Below are 21,022 nucleotides of genomic sequence, written 5' to 3'. Positions count from 1 at the left end.
GCAGACATGCACTGTATGTTACAACATGTGCAAACAACCCCCCCCCCCATAGCTCCATTTAACCCTCATAGAATCTCAAACAGGCACAGCATCTTTTTTAGTCTGTTGCTCTCTACTATTCTTCTATTCGATTCTCTACAATTCTTTCTATTTTTTCTTTCTTTCTTTCTTTCTTTCTTTCTTTCTTTCTTCACCCCTCCCCCCTTTGTCTTTCAGCTCCTGGCAGTGCACATACCATGAGCAAGCACATGCACACACATGCACACATGGTCATAAACCAGAGCTACACACCCCCTTCCAGTGAGGTCACATTCACTACAGAGCAGTTGCAGCCCAAGTCCCCCTTGGCATTTTCTGGTGATTCCTGCACACACTTAGACACTTTTTGAGCTGTCTAACTCAGGACCAAGACGTCCCATCTGCAGATAGGTAGGAATTAATGGCATTGTTTTATGAATTCAATTTCATATGCTGGGTTTCTGCACAGGAAACCACTTGTGTTGCTTAAAGTACATGGTGTTCCTTCTTGTCTCTGTGTGCATGGCCTCATTCTATATGCTTCACAGAGGAGCTTTTCAAGTTGCTCAGAAAGTTCTCTTTTTTTTGCAGAATTTGTATGATTTGGAGACCATGTACTTTGATAAATAGTCTACTGTTTCGTGATTTACTATTACATAAATATAGTATCACTTTTACACTCCCTCCCCATATTTTGTGGTGCCATTAGTCGTGTGAACCTGCTTTATCTTGTGCCATCGTGCCAGATTTAATTTATGCATTATTTCTGTAAGAGGAGGTGAGAACAGGAGGTGTTTCCATGCAGGGAAGTAATTGGTTGACATTTGATGCTAATGTAATTTATCACTGCGCACATTTTGTCCTTTGTGGAATATCAATAAGTAGCTAGCACTATTTTAGGACTCTCGGCACAGGCCAGTTAATGCGGACTGTGCTCGAGATCACACAGAGGTTAAAATGTTCAAGGAACAGATGAGAAAAGGCTTCTGCTGTTCCCTTTTGCCTTGGCTACAACTGTTCAGCACTATGCTGCCTGAGGTTGTAAAGCTTGCACATGGGCATTCGCTCAGGACTACGTATCCCATAATTCCCAGGCTCGTGTATCATTTTGAAAGCTTTATCAGGTGTGCAGCGGGCGCAAGGGTCGCAAGCAGAGCTGTGGATACGCACGGGTCAGGTGAGACACGCCCAGAAAGCTCGTTAAATAAAGGAGCTAAGGTCATTTAAGAAATGTTTCATGTGTTTTAGAAGGGGAGAAGATAAGTGTGGCCTCTAGAATCAGGAGAGTTTTAGAGTCAGAATGCAAACTTTGCAAAGGAGATACCGAGTTTGTGCGCACAAAAGCGCTTCAAGTAATCTGCATGCAAAGCAGCAGCGGTGCCTGATGGGCAGGTTGTTGCGTAACGTCCGAGGAGCGGTGCGCTGGCGTAACGTTAATATTTGTAATGCGTCGCAGTGGTGACAGTCTTCGGTCATAATGAGGTCTTCATCCTGTTAAAGGGGCGGTTCACCCAAATCCCCAAAAACACAGTATTTGCAGAAGATGGAGCCAAATGAATCCCACCTGTGCTCCAAGCATTGGAAAGAATATTTCCTCTTTAATCAGGTGTTTTTGAAAACAAAAATAAACAACAACGCATCTTTTCTCACACAGTGTGAGTTATTACAGGCGATCCTGTGGTCATTGTAATCCAGGTGATGTTACAGTGGCAGATACCTCAAAATCTCATCACAAAAATCCAAACTAAAAATGACATTCCTAATGTTCAGAGCTGAAACGATTAGTCAATTCATAGATTAGCTGATCGACATAAATACATCATTTAGAACGTTTCAATGATTTGTCAAGCAAAGATAATAAAAAAGCTGAACATTCTGTAGTTCCAGCCTCTCAGAATGAGAAGATTTTCAGTTTTCTTTTTCTCAGTTTTGTAATTTTAAAAGGAATCTCTCTGGGAAATTGAGATTAGCATAGTTTCGTGCGGACATTTTATAGATTAACAATGAATCAAAAGAATCATCTGCAGATTAATTGATAGTGGAAAAAATTGTTAGTTGCAACCCTAGTTCAAACATTTTCAGGGCATGTTTTGAAGTTCTAGTAAGTTCTGACTGTGACCTTGGAAAAACTTAATAAATAAATGCAATACACAATGTGCTATATTATATATAAAATGATAACTGATTATAAAAGACACTCATGAAAGACAAATTTATTTTATTTAGCCCTAAAACATTCAGCTGCATTACACTCCCTGACCTTTTCAAGCATGGCTGCCATGTGCCGGGATGAAGACTGCAGTAGCAGGAAAATGCTGTAACCTCTTGCACAAAGCTGCCACTAGGTGGCACAACTCAATGGACAGATGACATTATGTTGGAAGACTGGCTGTCATTCTGATCATGTTCCAACCGCCCTGACACACACACACACCAGTTACTTCACTCAATCACATTGTGCGTGGGCTGTGAAATGTATTAAGTATTTTTTCCACTACTGACCCATGTAGTATTGGGTGAGTTTGTTTCTCCATGCCTGAACTATACAGCTGGGTGGGAAGCCCACTTGGCATTGAGGTAGCACTGGAAGTATCAGTCCACTTGATGAACCTGACATTAATAAGGAATCTCTACGCACCACTTCCCCTCTTTTGTTCATGTTTCGCAATCATCCGCCTTTGTACTTCAGTCCAGGTCACTGCCCCTTCACCCTTGCCCCCCCCTCCACCCCCGCCCCTGACAATTGTGTACACACATGTGCTGCCCTCTCACATGTGTATCTCCTCCCACCTCCTCCTGTGCGCCCGCCCCTTTCAGCAACTCACTCTCAACTCCACTGTCTCTCTGTCTCTCTTGGTGGCTCTGGGATCCATAGGCGTTCGGGGGACAGGAACAGGACAGGACACGCACCCTCAACACCACACAGCAGCACCACAGACATGTCGGACTCTGAGACCGCCGCCGCCCCCACCGAGGCCCCCGTCCCCGCTGCTTGTGCCAGCATCAAGGCTGACCTGGACAAATGGTAGGTGATGGTGTGAATGTTGCAAAAAGATGTGCAGAAGATAAGTGTAAATGTGTTATACCAAACTCAGTGAGCACATAGGAAGCTCGTACAATCGTCGGTCCACCTCTGAAATGTTCCACAAGTTCTCCTCTGGCTTCAAGAGTTGCCTTCAAACATTCATATTTGCTGAGATGTTGAGCAGTTGAAGGTGGAGGCACCCTGAGCAAAAACCTGACCGTTGTAATCGTTTGCGATGTGCTCTGATGTTTCCTTACAAGCTGTCTAACAGCTCCACGGACACAGAGCATCGCATCCATGCTCGAAGCAAAGATTGCTCAAAATTCTCCGCTGATTTAACCATGCACAGGTCTAAGTGGCGATTGAATTAGAAGGCAGCAGCATCCTAAAATGCGCCATTCTAAAATGGAGTCTCTTCGGAGGAGGCTGTGGTTAGCGCTGAAAACCACCAAGAGAACGAAGTCTTGCATGCTGAAACGTAACTGAATTCGACATCCCAGCTTGGTGCAGGGGTTAAGGGTTATGAAAATTTGGGGTACCCTATGTAGGGGAGAGTGATTTGGAGATTAATAATGTGTGGCAGCGGGGTGATGTTTGATGCTCATCCGTACGCATGGATGAAGTCTGGGAATGTGCTGTCGTCACTAGCCTCCCTTTCCCCAGAATACTTTGCGTTAGCTGGTTCCTTTTGTCCCCTGCCGTCTCCTTTGGCCTCTTGCTGTGTCAACGGTCAGGGACACCGGTTCAGTGATATTTTTGGATTTAGTTGCATTTATTCGCAGCAGACACTCTGCTGTATATGTGTGTGCAGTTTAGAGAGAAGTGCAATGAAATAACACTTGCACGTCTTCTTGACTTCTGCACATCAACCCTCCACACCTCTTCTCTGGAACAGACCATTTTGACAGATAGGGGTTTTTTTGTTTGTTTTTTGTCGATCGTCGCTAAGCTGGGGCTTTAAGCTCTGATCAAATGGATTTATTATGAGCAGTTAACTTGTATGTTGTATGTTTTTTGATAGTAAAGGCTTCCAAGGCCAGTCAGGCCTTGATAAGGTGGCAGTGGGTGTGTGAAGCCTTTAGATAAGACAGCAGGTTGAGGGGGAGAAGGAAGGGTTGGCAGGGCAAGGCGTGGATGGATGGCTAATCATGTGTAAAAGACATGCCAAATCCCCCCCCCCCTTCACTTTTTTTAAGTGTCTGAGGACACTTTAAGATCCATTTGAATTTACAGGTGTGATAGTTTGACATCAATGAATATTTCGTTAATTCGTCTATGTTTAGGTTTTATGAATAGAAATGATCGATCACTGATAAATAACTTGAGCTGCTCTTGTGTGTCTTGTGGGCCATTACATGCAGAACATGAACCCATGACCTTGAAAGGTCAGATAGTACAAGCAAATGGGGGTCTTAAGCTGCAAGTGTTAATCTGTATACAATTGGATACTTGACCATGCTCGCTCTGGATCCTTGTCCCATGACCTTGCAGATATTTCCCTCAAGATTTGGTAACAGACCAAAAACAGAGCTAAAAGAGAGTGAATATTGGACTTGTATTGCAACTCCTCAGGTTGCCAGGAACACGAATCCAAATGAATGCTAACTCAGGAGCCATAACTCTTCTATTGAGGTTCAAAATTGACATTTGACCCAATAGGTTATGGCTGTTTATAAGAGTACGCCATCATTGTAGTATCGCACTTCTATAACTGTCGGACTCACAATGGACAGTTTAAAAAAAAAAAGAAGGATAAAATCGATGCTGCAGAGATATCACCTTTTTTATTCCAAGCATTCTTCCTTGTCAAAACCTGGCGCCTACATTACCCACAATGCAACTCGACCATTGACTGTTCAGTCTGAGATGTGGGTGTGTTACGCTAGTAGCGGCTAATGTAGCCTCGAGCACATATGCACAACCCTAGTCTAATCTGTGAGCTAGAAGTACCTTGGTCTTGCGAACCACTTCACTCAACTTTGCAAGCTAACCATGTTCCCAAGATTCCTTTGTTACATGTGACGGGTGGTAAAGTTATTACGCTGTCATTGACCTCTGCTTTGGGCACTGCTATTTTAAGTGTCCTTCAGATTCTTTGAACTCTGCTGGCAATGGGTCAAAGTAACAATTTGACATTGATTTAAGGCTGAAGATAGACGCGGTAGTCACTATGAAATTAACCTAATCCAGGTTATATATTCTATTAGTAGGTCTGCTTAAGGGAAAGTGTGTTCAAATTTCAAATACTCAGCTCATGCTTTGACCCCTTCCCACCCTGCTCCTACATCAGAACACACTGCTGGCCTGTCTGGGCCTTTCATTTTATTTCAACCAAGCCACGCTGCAAGCCAACTGTAGATGTAACATGGCTGACTCTGTGTAATGAATACTGGAACCCCTATGTATTTATAGACGCCATGGATAGACGTGTGTACAAGTGAGACTGTATGTGCCGGATACCATGACATGTACCCTGCCATAGATCACGTTACTGCTCTGCCTGACACCTGCTTCTTATAACCAGGCTGGCCAAATAAGCAACAGCTTCACATTCACACTGGAGACGTATGGAGGCGGCCATGTTGACTGAGCATCTCTAAGCATCTCTTTATACTTGCTTTAGGTCAGATTTGATCATTTTCCCCACAGTTTCAGGACCGGCTTTTTATGCGGTTTAATGGGAGAAATAATTTTTTATTACACTTCTATAGTATAGTAGCAGTAGTTATGACCTTGTGAAGGTCACACTGTCAAAGTCACACAGAGGTGAAGTATGAGCAACAGGCTGTAAGCATGTGTGAGACAAAAAAGCATGTCATGCCTTTTTAAAATATTATATGTATTGCATGTACAGTGTATATAAACCATTTTTACCTTAACATCAGTCATTTTTTAACAAGTATTTAACAAGACTTTTAAAATGGAGTTTCATTTTTCTTGACTCCAATGCAGAAAACTGCCTTATTGTTTAAAGATACACTTACTTCTAGAACATTCTTAAAAAGAAAAGAACTTCTATTTGTTATGAGTTGAAATATTCTCAGTATCGAGTAGATTTTTTTTGTTTTTTCACTTTTTTTTCATAATAAAAGTGTGTGTGTATGTATAGTGTTTCATAGAAAAGTGTGTGTGTATAGTGTTTCGCAAACTAACATGTTGGTTAGTGGCAAGCCTGTGCACTTTGAGACTCCAGGCTCTTTCACAAAAGTTGAACAGAAGCACACCCCCCTCCCCTCCTTTGACGTCCACACACAAACACATACACACTCTTTCTGTCTCTCTGTTAACTGTCTGCAGTTGTATGTGCAGACATGCATGTACATTCTTGCCAGTGGAAACTGTGCTGGTTTTCATTACGGAATTTGATGACTCAGCAGAAGTCAGTAATCTGAGTGCTGTGCTGCAGTTGTGTCACACTGGCACCGATGTGCCCCCTTCCCCTCAACCCCCCATGCTGCACCATCTAGCATGAATCAATAGATTTAAGAGTTAGAATTTCTTAGATTTTCTGCACTTCTGTGTCACTTCGAGAATCTCGTCAATGTGGAGACGAATCCGCCGTAGGAGGGGTCTTCCTGTAGATGACACATGTTGACAATTCCAAGCCATTTGCAAAACTCCAGTCCAGTCCAACGCAGATGTACTGAGATAAGACTTGTTTTAGTGGTTTTTAAACAGAACTTTTCATCACCATCTGAATTTGATTTACAGTCAGTGGTAGACCCTAACCCCAGTTTGTGCCTCTCGTGAGGTAAGCATCTGTTTTTTGTTTTGTTTTTTCAAAAAATTGATATCCAATGATCTTTGAAAAACCCAGAAGGTTCTGGATGTATTTCCAGAATCCTCAAACTATTCAATAAAAAAAACCTGTTTTTGAAGTCGTGCCTCTGTTTCCTAATCAAAACAAAGATGGCAGACGGAAGTGACACATGTCCGTGCTCAATTTCTAATAACATTTATTATCAGCTACGTGTATTAATGCCATGTTGTATTATATCTTTTCATACAAAATAACATGTTTCTGTTTATTCATATTATATATTTTAAGTTTTCTACGAAATGAGCAAGGAGATTACGAAATACGATTACAATTTGGTTAATGGGTTCAAAATGTTATTGTGCAGTGGATAGAATATTTTCCCCCTCCAGATGGTTAGAGTCTTCAGGATTCTGAAAATACCTTCAGAACAGCGGTAAGTGTTGTTAACGACCTTCTGGGTTTCGACAGTGTTTATTTGTATAAACAAAAACAAATGCTTAGCTCTGTGATTTGAATGTAATGATAATGCATGTGAGGCACAAACTGGGATTAGGTAGACCCTATTAACCTCACTGCTGCCTAAGGCAGTGGTTCTCAACCTTGGGGTCGCAAGTTAAATCAAGTTAAAGGGGTCATGAGATTTTATATATAAAAAGCACATTTCTGCTACACAATAGCAGCTTTGCTTTTTTCTTATGAACTACTGGATGGTTGAGGCATTTCAGACCTGTTACAAATTATTCGAACAACTAAAGAAAAGAAGTCTTTTGGTGGTGGTCAAAACTGTCAGTCACAGCAATCATTGGCGGCAGGTCACAAGTAGACATTGCTTTGTTTTTTTTAAGGCGTCACAAACCAGAAGTTTTGAGAAACACTGTCATGAGGCGCCCAGGGATGCTTAATTGATTCGTGTGTGCTCCCCACTAGACAATGACACTGCACACTCAGCCTTAATCACATGACCTCTTGACCATTGTTTTGGCCTCTACATCATCTTTTACTGCTGCACCTGCTCAGTGATCTATTATGCATGTTTGCCTCAGAAGACAGACTACAGCTAGCTCGGTCTAAATAATTCAGCCTTCATTTCCTGGTTGTGTCCAAGACGGGAGGACGACGTCACTCTTCCACCCAGCCTGAGTGGTGATCAGTCCGACCTGGACATGCTGACATCACTGCATCAGGATGCAACCAGTGCTCAATAGCATGAAGTTGGTTCAGATTACAAATAATGCTGGTTATGCTAGTGTTTCACCAGTTACATAGATGAATTCACTTCATAAACTGAATATTAGAAGCTTTGTTTCATATAATCTAATAAGTATATTGAGTCTGGATTGGCCAAAATGTCCAGGCCCAAGTTGAGACATGCCTGCGGTCACCATGACGACCCAGCTTTGCCCCATGACCCTGTAACGTTACCTCGCTCAGAATCTTGATGTCTCTCAGGAGATTGCGCGATGGCTGCAGTGGTGGTGATGTCATCGGCTCCTCTCTCCCTTCTGCCTGCACATGTGACCGCCCTGCTCTGATGCTTTCGGTAATCCCCCTGTGTGCACTTTATATGCGTGTGTGCATACGTGTCAGGACTGACAGACTTGAAAATATTGAATCCGATGAGAGAGAATCTGTAGCATAGTCAATTAATGAGGGTTAATGGTATTGCATTGGTTGAAACAGAACCGTGCTTTTATTTTGAAAAATACAAATTTGAGGAGAGCCCACAACACGTTTAGATGACATTTGAATGGCAGTTTTCTTTGGGCTACTCTAGCGTGGCAACCACTTTGTTGATATGATTCCTCCACCCACCACAGTTCAGTCAGCCCCTCTTGGGATTGAGATTGAAAAGTACATATATATGTGTGTGTGTGTGTGTGCGCGTTGTGGTGGACCAATGGTGCTGTGGCATGATTATCTGACAACACACCCTCGGGGTTAGACTTTGACTCATTGACTCTGCTCATACACACATACACATTCACTCCAACCCACCACCAGAAATGCATGCTTGCAGTGACACAAACTCAATGGCTCCCATTTCCTCACACACACACACACACACACACACACACACACTCTTCGCACCATCCCTCCTGGCAAAGTAAAGCGCTGAGTGATAATCTGCAGCAGCCAGCTGTGTGTTACATCACTAACAGGCACCCAGCCACAATACAAAGAGATAGAAGCAGAGATGGCCCTGTTTAGCTAAGCTAGTATATTAAAATTGTTGTGATGCTGTAATGTGATGGTGGTGTTGTAAACGTTTTTTTTTAGTTTTGCAGAGTAGACTTTATTCGTCTTGTCTTTTTTACACTTTGTTTTTTGTACGGATCGAACAAACGAGACATCACGCGATAATTAGTGAGCTGTAGAGGTGCCGGTAGGTGGCTTTTGAACAGAACCAGGCCAGCTGTTTCCCCCTGTTTCCAGTCTTTATGCTAAGCTAACCGTCTCCTGGCTCCAGCTTCCTATTTAGCATACAAACATGAGTGGTATCAATCTTCTCCTCTAACTCTTGAGGGGATAAATGTGGTTTTGACAAGGAAGAAGAATGCTTGCAATACAAAAGACAATATCTCTGGTTCTGCTGCATCAATTTTTATCTTTTTTTTTTTTTTTAACTGTCCATTGTGAGTCCCACTATGATTTGGCATTTTTGACACCTTTTTTAAATGATGGTGGTCAGTGCTTCTGTGACTGCTTCACAGTAAAAGCCACTCCGTGTTTGGCCAAGTTGAACTCTTAATGTAAAGTAGCAGCAGTAGAAAATGGTGGGTTAACATTAGCAGTAACTTTAATACAGTTCTTGATCCAGCTGAGCGTGAACAGTATGTAATTTGAATCCTTGGGCAGGAATGGCAGACTCCGCCACTAACCACTACTATAGAGAGGTAATTACTGAATGTTTGTACATTGAGTTCCTATTGCCCATCCCATGAGAAGACCAAAAGAAAGACCTTATCTGGTGATAAGGTCTTTCTTATCCTTTAATTTAGTACTTCTAGAAATTGGATAAGCAGAAAAACTGTTGAATGGCTGCTTTAAAGTTAAACTGAGCCAGGATGGAGGGATTGATGTTTTGGAGATGAGAATTGCTGCCCTGCTCTTTCAATGGGTTGAGGGAGGGATTGGAGGAAAAGCAGAACAGAGGGACGTTCAGACGTCATGAAGCAATAGGAGGAGCCAAAGGATGGGTTTACATTCATGTATCACAAAACCCCTCCTCCTCCTCCTCCTCCTCCTCCTCCCATGGGCTCAGCCGCTTTCCTCCGTGTCTTGTCATCTCTGCATTATCACGCAACCTCCCTCCCTCCCCCCCCCTCCCTTTCTGGTGTCCTATCAAACAGATGGGTTCATCCACATGGCTTTCTGTATCCCTCACTCCTCCCTCTTCCCCCTCTTTCTCTGTCTCTCTCCCTCTCCCTCCATCCCTTTCGCTCCATCACCCTAATGCTCTGTGGCAGTGTCGGATGCTGTGTTTGCTCCTGCATGGGAGCCTGAAATAATCTGTTAGCCCGCATTCGCTCTCTCTCTCTCAAACACTTTCATCCCCTTTTTGTCTCATCCTTCATTCATTCTTTCTTGTTTTTTTGTGTCTTTATCAGCCATTACATTTTGAATATATACAACAGTCAACATTTGGGGAAAATATTCCTGGATAATCCATTCATTTTGGTGCTAAAAGTGGTCGTGATCAAACTTTATAAATTAGTTGATCTTACATTGAGGGAGAACACTTAGGACCCTGATAGCATGTCTTTATATAATCTTGAAGAGGAGGAAAATAACTTTTTAAGTGTCTTCACACATTCCCTCATTCATTTATCCTCACCTATCCTCTACGAATGGGGAGACTGCAATGATGTTACTTGTATTTTGCTGTTTCTGCCATTAAAATCTGTTAGCACATGAAACAAGCATCTGTTTTGTCAACAGATTTAGTTGGACTGCGACTTAGTCAAGTCCACTACTGCTGACAAAAGCTAAACTAAAGCTCTCTGTGTTTCCGTTTTCAACATGCGTGCCATCTGTGTGAGAAGGTGACACTGAAATGCAACAACCTTTTGTGAAATGACATGCTACGGCACTGAAATGTGGGTTATCTTGACTGTGATCTAATTGTCATTATTCTTTCTTTTTCTTCCAGTGTGGCAGAGAAGGGAGGCGAGGGCTGCAAAGATCTGATGGAGGCCTTTGCTGCATGTGTGAAGAGCGCAGCTGAGGGGACATCATGAGGAGTCACCCTCCAACCTCAAATGTAAGCATGTTACATAATTTGCTGATTCATTTCTAGTCAACAACAAGTGGTTCAGGTTGCTTACCGGATGATGCTATTTCTGTGACTCTCCTCCAAATAGCCTCATCTGCAGCAGAAAAACAGAGTCAAAAGAGTGAAATCTTTTCAGAGCAACAGCCCTTTTCATGGAAGACGATGAGACGAAGAGATGTCACAGTAGGAAAAGCACAGGTGTAAATAAGAAAATGGAGGATGGCTGAATTCCAATTAGCTGCTTCAGTTTCAGGGTCCTGGCATTGTGCATGTTGGCTCACTGTCGTGGCTAACTGGGACACTTGAATAGAACAGAGCCATAGTTAATGTTATTAGTAACCCCTGTGCTTTTCAAGTCAAAATGTCTGCTGTGAAAAAGGTCTATTAAAGGGTTGGTAAACCCAAATTATGAATGAATAAATAAACAAAAATCTCACCCTTTAGAGGCACCTCACCATGTTAGTATGCATGTTAATTTTGGTTTAATTTCTCCAGGTTTTCCAGGCTGTCTCTGAAAAACATCATTAGAATGTAGTTCCAATAAAAACTGTTCACAGAAAAGTCTGATGTCAAAGGAGAATTCAATCACCTCAACTGTATTAGTGGAAGTAAACCAAAACCATAAGAACTGACTGCATGGTTTTATCACTGTGGTTAAATTGTGGTTGTTTTTTTTTTGTTTGTTTTTTTTATAAACCTACTTGCTTGATTTAAAAAAAATTTAAGCCAAGGCTCATCCGAGGGATATCCATAATATTTTCGGAATTGCTCATGAAAAAAGAACATTTAGAAAGCTTTAATGCAACATTTAACTGGATCAACTCCCTTAAACAACACAAGAAATAAGAATGAGAGTCTACAGCCAAACTCTCTGGGGCTGCACTTAGGCACAGCTGTGCTTTTGGACAGCCACTTGGAACTAAGACCCCATTTACACATGGGATTAACATGTGATCTGTATCTTGACATCCTATCTGGGTAAAAAAAAACAAACAAAAAAAAAACTCTATGTAAATGCCCACAGAATGCATTGTGATCAGACTGCGATTGGATCATCCAGACCACATCTGGCGGTGGTGTGGCTCAGATTGTGATCGCGTCTCAGTCAGGTCTAAATGCAATCTGTACAGTGTGGCCACATTCTTCCGAAACTCTGCCCAGCAAGTTGAAAGGACACTTAACTCCGCCTCTTCCTGCTAGCTTAAGCAAGCCCTGCAAAAGCTACAAGTAGGTTGCAAGTCTTCCCTCGCTAAAAGTGATTGAAAAATGAATGATGCCAGTCCATGGCATTGCTTCCCTTGACCTGGGAGGCCCCGTGTTTGTTGACAAGTCCGCCAGCCCCCCCTAACTAATTTGCATATTGAGATCTGATCACAATGCAGGCAGAATTGTGATAACAACAACGCTTAATAATACCAGGTGGAAATGCAAAGACCTGTTGATCGATGTCATTATCCAGATTAGGGCTGCAACTAAAGACTATTTTTATTATCGATTTAATCTGCTGATTATTTTTTCGATTAATCGTTTGGTCTATGAAATGTCAAAAAAAATAGTGAGAAAATTAGATGACATCTTCAAATTCTTGTTTTGTCTGACCAAAAGTACAAAACCCAAAGATATTCAGTTTAGTATTATAAATGACAAAGAGAAGCAACAAATCCTACCATTTGAGAAAGTGGTAGCGAATGTGTAGCGTTCTTTCGGTATTTTTGCTTGAAAGTGACTACGATGATTAATTGATTATCAAAATGGTTGCTGATTATTTATCTGTCAATCAACCGATCGATTAATCAAGTTTGTGGTTTCAGCTTTAATCCAGATAATGTATCCAGATACAGATCACATGTTAACACCTAAAAGCCTAAAAAGTGCAGTTTTCCCTCATTCCCTGTCTTCCTCCATCTCCTCTGTCTCTCCTCTCTTTCTCAGGTCCACTGCACTGAGTCCTCCAAGTTCCCAGCATTCCCTTCTGCACAACAACACTGGGCTGAATGATGACAACGATGATGATGGTCATGGCGTGACAAACATTGTGTTGATTCGGGCTGAATTTGGGATCTGGCCGCAGTAACCACAGTTTCCTCCCCCTGTCCTCCCCCCCTGTTTTAGGCTTATCTGGTGTCCCTCAGTCTTACCGCCATTCCCCTTCTCCTTCTATGGCTGACATACTGCACATCGACTTGTAGACAATTCCAGAGAGCTGATGGGCTGTAATGTAAATTGTCGACTTGAGATGAATACTTATAAATGGAAATAAAAGTATCATATAATTGGTATAAAAATGAATTGTGACTTTTGGCCTCTTTTGTTTCACCATTTGAAATACTTTATTGGAATATGGATGTATGAACCCTGAACATGGTCATAGTTTTGCCTTGTAAGTCTGAACCATTTCGATGTTTGGGGAGTATGCATATATTTTATTCCCACACAAAATAGACCACAAGAAAACAATTCACTTCCTTACATTCCTGAATGTAAGTATGACCAGAAATATCTTGAAGTATGACCATCTGAAGTACACCCAAAAAGTAAATTAAGCAAATCACAACAAAATGTTTGCAGTTTCTAATGCTTATATGATGATGGGCACATCCACAGATGACCAGAACACTGATTGGTCCAGAGTTTGTGTTTGTGTGTGAGAGGGCTGTGTGGCCAGCTAGATTACCTGAAAATACTTAGAAATGATTACTGATGATTAAGACATAGACCAGACATTTACAAGACTTTACAAAGGTTTGTTTAATACAAAATGAATGCATAAGAACTTGTCAAAAATGTAACCAAACGTTCGAATTAAAGGTCCAGTGTGTAGGATTTAGTGGCATCTAGTGGTGAAATTGAAGCTTGAAACCACTTGATTACCGCTCGCCTCACCCTCCAGTTCCAAGTGTGTAGGAGAAATGCGAACGGCCCTCTCTAGAGCCAGTGTTTGGTTTGTCTGTTCTGGGCTACTGTAGAAACATGGCGGTGCAACATGGCGACCTTCATGGAAGTGGACCCGCTCCGCTCCCTATGTAGATAAAATCGTCTTATTCTAAGATAATGAAAACACAAGGGTTCTTATTTTCAGGTGATTATACACTAATGAAAACCTAAAAATATTATATTCCGTTTCTGCCCATAGCTCCTCCTGAATGTTACATACTGGTCCTTTAAAACTACACCAGCCAGTGCACATTATGTTAACCATCCATACTGTATACTGTACAGCATACTGCTGCAGCATCACTGTACAAACTCTTTAAAAAAAAGTAGCGAATGCATTTTATAGACTGTATAAAACATGGATGTAGTCTCCATGACATCAACAATTTCTGAAGAGCCATCGTGAAGTTTTCGGCTGCTTTCATTAGTAGTTCCACTTCCCCTCATTCACTTCCCCTCAGCTCTTGGTATTACATAACAGCACACGTCGCACGGAGGCCACTTGGAGAGCAACGAGGGAAAGTGGGCGGGTGAGCAGTGGGGGATTTACGCACCTGCCCATAGCCTAAACTATCATGGATCGACCGCCAGCGCTATACTGCTTTTTACAAGTCATCAGAAATATCTGCAGTCTTCTGCGGATAATTGCAATATGTAGACACTTGGTAATTAGCTGCATCAGTTTTTGATTCAGAAATGTCTGTTTGTGATCTGTATCATGATTATCATAACTAGTATTGCTATGGATTTATGATATCTTGCAAAACAGCAATTTTTCCATGCATTTACAGATAATGTTGGGAATAAAGAAATCACACAAGCTGAACAGAACAGCAATCCAAGTAAATATTAACTGCAATTAGTTACATGACATTTTTCAGTAAAATATTAAGTGATCAATGAGATTTTCTTAAGAAACTATCTGCTAACTAGGCGACAGGAGTTTTATGTATATTACTGCCACTTAACCATGTCATTTCTTGCACCAAATGCATAACTGCAATGCATTGTGGGTGACATGCACCTCTGGAGTGACCTTCGTTGTTGACTCGCTCCCTCATCCTGAGGGGGAGAGACTAAACCATGGATGTATAAAGAAAACTGGATACAACGTTGGAGGTGGGGCCACGTTCGTTTCTATGAAAGCTGCTCAGTGGCTCATGAAGCCAAAAAAGTTCAACTTACGGGTATATTTTATCCAGATCTTTCACATCGTGCAGCATAGAGCAAGCACAGCCGACACTCAATTCTGAAATGAGTCACTTTGTGGGGGTTTGTGAAGCTCAAAAAAATGTATCCATCGTTTTACAGCCGCTTCTTTCACAGTGTAAGTCTCTGGAAAAAGTCTTTTTGGGCCAGTGTGCATCACGTGCATCACAACCCGGAAATTGTAATTCCACAGTTTGGCCACTCTGTCAAATTGGCTTCAAAGCCCGGCGCACTTCCTTGGAGACAGGCTGGGCGCGCCTACCCAGTATGCCTTGCGTCAAGACCCCGCCCCTACTCTGCCTCTGATTGGCTATACCGTTCACTAGCCTAGCTATGATGCTAACCGTCGCTGTCATGTCTGGATGGTAACTCTTGCGAGATTTGTATGCATTGTTTCTTCATTGTGCGCGTTCCTTAACCTAACCAAGTAGTTTTGTTGCATAAATCGAAATTTCGCGAGAGTTTCCGCAAATCCAGGGTTACCATCTAGACAGCACCAACCGGCGCTACAAGCTAGCGGAGGCGGTTTAGAGTGCTATAGAGTATGTTTTGAGCGACTCAGCCACGGCAGCTCACGATTTTGTTCCCATAGCACCAAAGCAGCAGAGAGAAGCTTCACAAACTGGCGCGACTGCAAGCTAGCGTCTGCGGGGGATGCTAGCTAGCCAACCGGCCAGGCTCTTTGACTCTGCTGTGAGCTGGCTGGAGCTCTCTCAAGTGACCTTATTTCCCTGTTGACAGATGGTTTATATATCACAACACAAATGTCCATCACCTTTCAAAACTCATTTCTCATAATGTCAAACTAAACTAAAAGTGGCGTTAGCAAGCTAACTTTGTTAGCTAAGTAAATCTATCTTGTAGAGTTTTCAAAGAGTGCAGTTCAATGGATGTGAATGCTAAGAAGGTTTTATTTTAAAACAGTATTGAATTATACTGGTGCATATCTAATCAGGTTCCCCTGAAGATGTTTTGTTTCTTCAGTGTAATTATTGACTTAATGGTGATACCATGCTGTTAAATTTTTGTTATTATGACTATTTTTATATGTATGTAAATATATGCATAAGTAAATTATTCCATGTAATTTATTAGTTTTCAGGCATTGGATCACTCATCCTAACACATTTGAATGTAAATGATGCAGTTAAGTTTTGTATATTTAGTACAGTAGTATTCAGTATACTATCGCATGTTCACATATCAAATAGGGGTTAATGCACACTGCAAATCAATCAGTTGTAAATTGAGAAATACAAGGAAATTCCAGTGTGCATCGACAGAAACACCACTGAAGGGTATTCAACTAAATACTGCCTAAAAAAAAAAAAAACGGGCGATGCTCTGGCCACACACACAAACACTCACACGCAGATATCAATACTGTCAGCTGTCCGTTTGGCTGTCCTAATCTAGCCCCAGAAGGTAAACTCGAACTCCTTTTGGCATCACACCCACACATTCCCAGATTGGCCTGCTCTTCACTCAGAGCCTCGCTGTCAGAGGTGTGCATTTAAAGCCACTGTGCAGTAGTAGCATATAGTAGTGTACAAAAGTCTTAGGTCACTCGAAAAATAAAACTGATCAGAGGAGTAAGTGTTTATTACAGTAAAACGTTGATTGGAAATACCTTACACCAGCTAAATAAATACGGGCAGTTCTCAGTTCTCCATGTTTTCCCTTAATGAATCCTGCATTGAATTTTTCCAAACTTAACCAATATGATTTAAGAATATATCTCCATATAAAAAGTGGTTATAGTTTTAGGTATTTCTCTCATTTTTGAAATAACCAGTAGTGAACATAAGAGGGAGCCCCACCTACACCAGTCACTCTGTATTAGGTCTTTTTTTGATTTTCACAGTATACAGTTGTAATGACCTGCACCGCACAAAGTGTGACCACTATGGTGTCCCATGAGACAGTCCAGGTGTGCGCATGTGATGTAACTCTATGCGTGTGTGTACACAGCGTTACACACTGCAGGTATATAACCTGTGTAACAGGTGTGCTATGTTTCCAGGAATTTTCCCCTGGCATCAACATGATCAAACCACGTCCTACATCCCAGCAAACAAACAGACACGCATTCATACTACTCGGGAGGACTCTTTGACTCAGAACAATTCATTTCAACCAAAGACTGTGATCTTTAGCCTTATCTTTACAAGGACACCTGTTGAACACAAGAAATGGCAACATCAGTCATTAATTTGCACACACAAAAACACTTCATACAATGCTGCATATGACAGCACGTGTTGTAGTTACATGAACACATTGACAAACTGCACCGCTCTGTACTTGACATCAGATATACCATGTCCACTTCAGAGGGGCGTCAAACTGAATGCCTGAGGGAGATTCCATTGAGGGGGGGAGGAGATAAAGTATTTCTGCCTGACTCTGCAGAGAAAAGCCTAAAGGGTAAGGGGTAAAGGGAGGTACTGCAGTGTGTGTTTGTCTGTGTGTGTGTGTGTGTGTGTGTGTGTGTGTGTGTGTGTGTGTGTGTGTGTGAGGCAAGAGTTAGGTGGAAGTTGCTGCACAAATAAAATCTGTTTTAATAATCTTATATTAAAATAGAATTTCAGGGTTTTTTTTTAGAACAATGCAGCTACCAGCTGCAACGTAGCAGCATTTTAGTATTGGTGGGCACTGTTGTATCAGCTTCTATTCCAATTAAAACTACTTCTGTATTTTGACATAATTATGTTCATTTTAGTTGACTTTGATTGAAATCAAATGAGAAACACATCTAAATACCACCAGAAAGAAACAGTCTTCCTGGTATTTGAAGTTGCAGCCCTTGTTTGGGTACAATCAGAGGTCACTCTCAGTTTAGGAGAGGAGGAGGTCACAGTTCAGCTACAGAATAAGTACCCTTATAGTGGGTGGGGGTTAAAGAACAACCTATTTGACCCCCAAACATGCTGTCACAAGTTGAACCTTCATATCTATTGACCCTGAACAAAAATAGTGGCCCTTGGCCCATTGCAAAACCAAAAACATGTCTTTTTAACTTCGCAACAAACTGAAAAACACACACTGCTGACATATTGTCACCTTATAAAGACACAGAGCAACATTAGCATTCATTTATTTAAGTACTCCAATATCGATATTAGGAAGAGAGGTGGACATTTCTCGTGGTTTATTAATGATGTCAGCTTCCTGACTCCTTTAAAAAAGACAGAGCGAGAGAGTGAATGGGCTAACAACATGGGTGAGCGAGCGAGAGGGAGCTGTGGTTGAGAGAGCTGGAGAGTGAATGAGAGAGAGGAAGTGGCAATGAGAGTACAAAGCAAGAGAAATGAAACTTTATTTGCTGATAGTGATGATGGTTACGTAAAACAGAAATAAAGAGCCATCAAACTCTCAGCAGATTGTCTACTTTGGAGAGAGGTGCTTTGGAGGTTGTAGTTTCCTTTCTTCCTCTGTATTTCTCCTTTTCATTCAGTCAAACATCAGAGTCACGCAAGAGTTAATACAGAATCACTTTGTGCTGTTTCCTCATGAGTTTCAAACGCAGACGCCGTTTTTTAAAATCTGTCTGGATCTATTTGCCTAATCTACATGGTTCTTCAAATGCGGTGGAAACGCAAACAAGAACGGGCAAAATGGACTTTTAGTTCCTAGTTTACTTCCTGAGAGTTCCTCTGGTTCCATAGTTCCTGCAACTTTTTGTCGAAAATGGACAAAGATCTTTTAGCTCTGGTTTGGTCTCTACCAAGAAAAACGGCTGGATGTTTAGTTGGATGCTCCACTATGTTCACCAGCTAGTTGCTTACTTTGTTTGCCTGCTGGTCTGTCTGCAGTTTGGTGCGGGGCATGTAGAGTACAGTGGGTTTATCAGAGCTTTTTCACTGGAAACAGCTGACTGCTGCTGCTGGAAACAGAGTTTCTGGGACATACAACCAAAACACTGAGCTGAAAGAGACTAAAACATTCAAAAGTGCAGTCTGTATGCACAAAATGACACTTTTCCAACCAGGACCAAAAGATCACTTGGTTGGGACAGCCAAACCAGTTTGCCTTGGTTCTAGCTAGACATAGCCAGAATAAATGCAGAAGAATGCTTGAGACAAGATATTTATATGTCGTCCAACTGTGTCTAAAGGCAAAAGTGTTTATAGCTGTTCCAAAAGGCCACACTCGAATGCGGAGTGAAAAGCCTGCTGTCATAGAGAGGGACAAGACTCCAGCAATTGTACAAATGGGGATAAACACTTTCAGACAGTCTGTCCTCAAGGGCATTCATGGTGTTGCACAAAGTCCAAAAGGTAGTTGTGCAAAGAATGGGTACTTTAAGTCCCCTATTTAGCATTTATAAGCAGTATACAAACATTTAATAAATAGTTTATAACACACTATAATGTAGTTGTAAGCAGATTTAAGGACATATTTAAGTGTTTATTAAACCTGCAGTGTGGAACCTTTGTCTGCCCCTTCTGGCAGTCAGAGTAATTAAACAAACACTGTCGACGCACGCTCATGACGTGAGCTCGCCCCAGGCTCGTGTTCAGAAATAGTTACAAAAATAGAGAGCAATTTCCACAGTTCCAAGACAAACATCCATTATTAAGGCAGAGTAAATGTAATAGCTACATATCCTACTCCAAATATTTTACCAACCTGTCTAAGAGCAGCAACGCGACATGTCTGCGCTCAGGCCCTTCTCTCAGCGCTCTCCAACGAGGAAAAGCTACTCCAACGGTTATCCGTGTTTGTCCTCGCCGTCGATCGCTTTCTTTTTAAAAAAAATCTTTCCTCTGAACGCTGAGTTTCTTTTTTATCTGGAGCATCAGAAACTTTTCTTGGACGCTTCTTAGGTTCCTCTGCCATTGGCTCCGCCATACTCCTAGTTGCTTTAGCCTTTTCGCTACAGTGGCTCCGGAGCCAAGTAGAGCGTGAGTTGCGTCACTGCCGTTCAGTTTTAATTCATCTGGCTTTATTGGCATGACTGCACAGACACACACAATGTTGCCAAAGCATATTAACACAATCTATACAATCCTAATAAACATAAATAAACAATAAACAATTCTCAATAATAAATGTTCTCTCCAATAGACCTTTTCTTACAGCGACAGTGGATCGTGGAGCTCTCTACATGGCTCTGGGTTGCTCCCCGCTTCCGCTCTGGCAAACCAATCATTGCTGGTTGCCGTAAAACGCATCATTACAGGTACGCCAGCTGGGAATGTCGCCACAGACACCAGATTTAAAAACTCTGGTATACCTACAAATACAGAGAGATTTACCTGGCTTAATCTGCACTGTGTGAACTCTTTTGGCAAGGGCTTGAACATAACGGATGTTTATTTCTATGTAAAAGTCCCGCACTCCAGCTTTAATGTTCAGCATTTGTCGGAAATGATAACTTCTCCTATGCTGACATATTTCATATTATTACAAGTGTGTCATTTTTTTTATCTGTTTATACACCAGCCTCCACTTATAGGTGCCCACAGGAGGAGTTATAGTTACAATAATAAAGACTTATATCCGCTTACAACGCCATTATTACCAAAGAAGGAAAAGAAAAAAGAGCTTGAGAGAGAAATTCAGATCCTGCCTACTGTCATGCATCGGCACACCTGGCCAGTCACTGCATGACGTGGGTGTGCGTGTTGGAGTGTCAGTTTCGGAAAGTAACAAAAATTGTCGGGCGCAGTGCTCCCCAGTTCCAGTATCAGAGAGGTGAGGGGGAGGACGTTTCGGAGGACTTCAGTCTGAGACACACACTGTAGGAAAGGAATGCAGCACCTGTGACATCACACATTATATAGTTAGTTTCTGAAGG

The 21,022-nt window shown here is 41.8% G+C and overlaps 1 long non-coding RNA gene across 2 annotated transcripts; it reads left to right on the top strand.

The window, feature by feature from the left end:
• The first annotated feature begins 274 nt into the window (after positions 1 to 274).
• On the top strand, positions 275 to 13,365 carry LOC122868408. 2 transcript variants are annotated; one of them, XR_006376101.1, is made up of 4 exons: positions 275 to 429; positions 2,894 to 3,043; positions 10,954 to 11,064; positions 13,009 to 13,365. It is a non-coding gene; the product is annotated as an uncharacterized LOC122868408 (long non-coding RNA). The 2 variants fall into 2 exon arrangements; XR_006376102.1 differs by lacking the exon at positions 275 to 429 and adding an exon at positions 1,176 to 1,195.
• The last annotated feature ends 7,657 nt before the right edge of the window (positions 13,366 to 21,022 follow it).

Source organism: Siniperca chuatsi, linkage group LG21 (assembly GCF_020085105.1).
Source record: "Siniperca chuatsi isolate FFG_IHB_CAS linkage group LG21, ASM2008510v1, whole genome shotgun sequence".
Taxonomy (NCBI): domain Eukaryota; kingdom Metazoa; phylum Chordata; class Actinopteri; order Centrarchiformes; family Sinipercidae; genus Siniperca; species Siniperca chuatsi.
The sequence above is the reverse complement of the archived record's forward strand: the minus strand, read 5'-3'. Positions and strand labels throughout refer to the sequence as shown.